The sequence below is a fragment of the Myotis davidii genome, unplaced genomic scaffold (assembly GCF_000327345.1).
Source record: "Myotis davidii unplaced genomic scaffold, ASM32734v1 scaffold534, whole genome shotgun sequence".
NCBI lineage: Eukaryota > Metazoa > Chordata > Mammalia > Chiroptera > Vespertilionidae > Myotis > Myotis davidii.
The window spans coordinates 4,282,955-4,287,551 of record NW_006286678.1 but is presented as its reverse complement, the minus strand read 5'-3'; the positions used below and the strand labels follow the sequence as shown (position 1 = coordinate 4,287,551).

The 4,597-nt window shown below is 36.3% G+C and overlaps 1 protein-coding gene across 2 annotated transcripts in view; it reads left to right on the top strand.

The window, feature by feature from the left end:
* ZCCHC7 (zinc finger, CCHC domain containing 7) overlaps positions 1–4,597 on the top strand; it is a 193,023-nt gene that overhangs the window by 161,293 nt on the left and 27,133 nt on the right. The gene's annotated exons all lie outside the window — the stretch shown is intronic.

Genomic DNA, 4,597 nt, shown 5'->3' with positions numbered 1-4,597 from the left:
ATATATTTTTTATTGATTTCAGAGAGGAAGGGAGAGGAAGAGATAGAAACATCGATGAGAGAGAATCCTTGATTGGCTGCTTCCTGCACTGGGGATTGAGTGCGCAGCGTGGGCATATGCCCATACTGGGAATCGAACCATGACCTCCTGGTTCATAGGTCAAGGCTCAACCACTGAGCCAGGCTGGCTATGCTTAAAGGATCTTTTTAAACAAATAAAAATAGGATTACTGTCCTTCACACTGACTTACAACTTGGTTTTTTTTCCACTTTGGAAAATTTATGAATGCTCACAAAGATCTACCTTTCTAGTATCTAATTTTTATTCCATTGTATGGATGTGCTAATTGACTCAGCCAATTAATACATTTAGATTTATATTATTACCCATTTTTTTAAATATATTTCTTTATTGACTTCAGAGAGGAAGGGAGAAGGAGGGAGAGATAGAAACATCAATGATGAGAGAGAATCATTGATTGGCTGCCTCCTGCACACCCCCTACTGGGGAACGAGCCCACAACCCAGGCATGTGTCCTTGGCCGGAATCGAACCTGGGACCCTTCAGTCCGCAGGCTGACGCTCTATCCACTGAGCCAAACTGGCCAGGGCATATTACCCATTTTTTTAAGCAAACAGTGCTTCAATAAACATCTTTACTATATGCATGCATGTAAGAGTATTTTGGTAAGTCAAATTCTAAATTCAATTGCGTAATCAAAGGATGCATACATTTAAATCTGGATTAGTATTGTCAGATTGCTCTTCTAAAAGATTGTACCAATATATCCACCTACCAGCAGTGTTTAAGAGTGCTCTCAACACTAACTATAATAGACCTTTAAAAATTGTGTCCAATCAGCCCCGGCTGGGTGGCTTAGTTACTTGGAGCATTGTCCAGTACAGCAAAAGGTTGCAGGTTCATTTTCTGGTCAGAGCACATACCTAGGTTTACCTAGGTTTTGAGTTCGATTCCCAGTCAGGATGTATATAAAAGGCAACCTATCAGTGTTTCTCCCTTGCATCGATGTTTCTCTCTCCCCCCTAAAATAAATAAAATATATCCTCGGGTGAGGATTTTTTTAAAAATTATACCAAGTCAGATGAGGAGAAAATGGTATATTGTTTTAATTTGTGTTTCTTAGGCCACTAGTGATGTTGAATATGATTCTCAAGACTAGAGAATATATAGAACATAAAGATAGAAGTTATTTCATTTCAAAGTAGTTTAAACTTTTTTTCAATATTTACTGTCTTAAAATAGTAAATCCTAAGTTGTTGTTGTTTTATACTATTCTTCTTGCATTCAGATGCCAAGTATAATTTTCTTAGCAAGATTTTCCTGTTTGGCAATTATGTTTAATAGCATGTTTTTTTACTCTTTCCTTCCAAAGAGCTCTTACAAATACGGTTTTATTTGCTCTGATGTAACAGAACGGGCTCTGATGTTATCATAAGCATTTTTTTTTACTAAGTATTTTAGTACAGACCCGTTAAGAATGATTTATAAAAGGTTGTATAATCAGCTGTGAATTAAATCTACAGCCCATTCTGCTTAACGTCTTAATTTTGGCCTCTAATGTATGTTAAACTCTTTATCTAAAATGGCCTTGAGGATTAATAACCCCAGTGAATATAAGTTTTTATGATGGGTTAGGCTGTGGCCGACTTCAGAGACGGCAGCATCCTTTCCCCTAAGTTTCCTAAGACCAACTGTCATGTTTTTTTGGTAATTACATGCTGAAGGTCCTGGACACTGATTGATCTTTTCCCAGTTTCCCAGTGTGCCCCATTGATACAGCATTCCCTTGGGGCCAGTTCAAACCTGGATCCCACTGACGCTTTCAGAAGAAGCTTAGAGTCTTTCTACTGTCCCAGCAGCTCTTCATGAAGATTTACTTAAAAGTGGAGTCATTCCGGACCCAGGTTCCTAGAACTATTTAGCCAGTCCCGTCCATGCTTTAAATGTCTTGAAACACCTGGCATTCCATAGAAAAGACTCTCCTGCAACCCTCTCAAATGCTTGCTGCTCACTCTTTCTTGACTCACATACCTCAAATTAGGTTGATTGATCAGGATCAACCTCTTTCTCACTTGCTATGGCTGCTTCCGAATCATTCCTCCTCCCTCTTTATATATATTGATTTCAGAGAGGAAGGGAGAGAGAGAGAGATAGCAACATCAATGATGAGAGAGAATCATTGACCAGCTGCCTCCTGCAGGACCACTCCTGGGGATTGAGCTTGCAACCGGGCATGTGCCCTTGACCGAAATCAAACCCAGAACCCTTCAGTTCTCAGGCTGATGCTCTATCCACTGAGCCAAGCTAGCTAGGGCATTACTCGAGATATCTTTGATTTATTTAGGGTTCATACCCTCTGACAATGCTGTCCTCCACCCTTTGTCATTTTCATCTTCCCACCTTCTGGATTTTCTGCTAATTCACAGAGATTTTTGAAACCCTGGGTAATTATAGATGCCCTAACCTCCTATAAATTAAGGAGATCAAGAAACTTCCATTTTTACTGTATATATCCTTGTAGCCACACCTCAGACCTCTGCAATGCCAGAGTACCAGTTATATGTACATAGAGAATTTATAATGAGAACTGATGAGTTGTATTCATATTCTTGCTATATTGAAGAATATGAATTTTCTAGCCCACTGGTGTAGCTCAATGGTTGAATGTAGACCTATGAACCAGGAGGTCACAGTTTGATTCCCAGTCAGGGCACATGCCCAGGTTGTGGGCTTGATCCCCAATTGGAGGCTTGCAGGAGGCAGCTGTTCAATGATTCTTACTCATCATTGATGTTTCTATCTCTCCCTCTCCCTTCCTCTCTCTGAAATCAATAATAATATATTTTTAAAAAATAGAAATGATTATTGAGTGTAAAGAACTTATTAGTCCATTAAATGAGAAATGCATAAATTACAATATAGCACATGAAGTATAATCCTATTTTATATAAATATAAGTATTTATATATGTATATAGATATGCATAGAAAAAAGTTTAGAATGATGTATTCCAAAATATTTACTGTAGTTATGGTAACTAGAAGAAAGAAAGAGGAAAGGCAAGAAAGGAAACTGGTTGTTATTGTTTAAACATTTTGGAAAAAAGAATTTAGTAAGTTTGAGTAAACGGAAGGAGGGTATATAAACTTTGAGAATGGTGTGGAATACTTTTATATTTTATCAGTGATCAAGATCTTTTAGGTTTTTTAATTCCAAAATTGAACTATGAAATATGAGATCATACACATTTTTGAACAACTTAAAACATTACTGAGTAGACCTTAGTTGAATGTGATACATTGCATATAGTGGATGCTCCGTGATGTTTCTGAAATTGTTTTCTATGCAGAGAAGGTGGCCACAGCAGCTATATCCTAACAAAATCTATATTTTTTATTTGTCCTGTTGCATTTTTTTTCTCACTTCTTATCAATAGCTCACTTAAACTGTGAGGTTTTTTGCTTTCTCAAGTTTGGCCACACCCAAGAGTTGACATTACTGAGTAGATTTCACTTACTTCAGCTACCTTATTGAATTTCCCCATGATCATTTTTTGCATCAGAAATATAGAGAGTACCAAATTGACATCATCATAGCAACAATTTATACAACTAAGTGCTTGCTATGTGTCAGGTGCTGTTCTAAGGACTTCATACTTATCAACTCTTTACCTGTCACAACAGACCTTTTAAGGTACTGTTATCCCCGTTTATCAATGGGAGAACAGGCATAGAGATGCATAACTTGCCCAAGATAATAAAGAGCAAAGCCGGGAATTTGAATCCAACCATTTTGACTCTAGAATTACCCATTTTACCCATTATATTATCATGCTTCATGTACTGGCTCTCATATTATTGCTTTACTTTATAATACCTTTAACAACTAGCAGGTATATTACAAGCATTAGCAACTATTTATAAAATTGGTTTATGTTAGCAGTCTAGTATTATAACCAAGATGTCTAGAATCAAAATTAAAAAAGATGTCTAGAAGCACAATCAAGATGTTTCCAGAAAGATTTGCGATTATCTAGTGTGAAAAAAATTTTTTTAATGAAAATACAGTTGCTTAAGGTAACCCAGTATAATGTATATGATTTGTTTTATTTCTTGGTTGATTCTTATGATATAATTTTCTATAAAATATGAACCATTATATTTTCAAATAAAACTGAAATGTAGTCTACTACTGACAAACTTTATGCCCTCATAACTGCATTTAAGTTGGGAGGAGAATATCAAAGAGAAATATCTCTAAGCAAAAAAATTAGGCTTGTCAGTTTCCCTGATTACAGAGGATTAAGAGTAGAGGGATTGATTAAAATTTGACCTTGGATGGAAAGATGATTTTATGAAGTCTGATTCATTTTGGAGGCAGCTTAGAGATAGAGACCAATGCATGGCGTTCCATACTGATTGGCGAGGAAAAAAATTAGGTAGATTCTGTACACACTGCCACATATATCTGTTGTATATTTATGACTCCTCTTTACCATGAATGACACATTTTTATATAATGTAAATATAACAAGCCCTATTAAGACAGTAATGTATCTTGAATTTTAATTTCTATG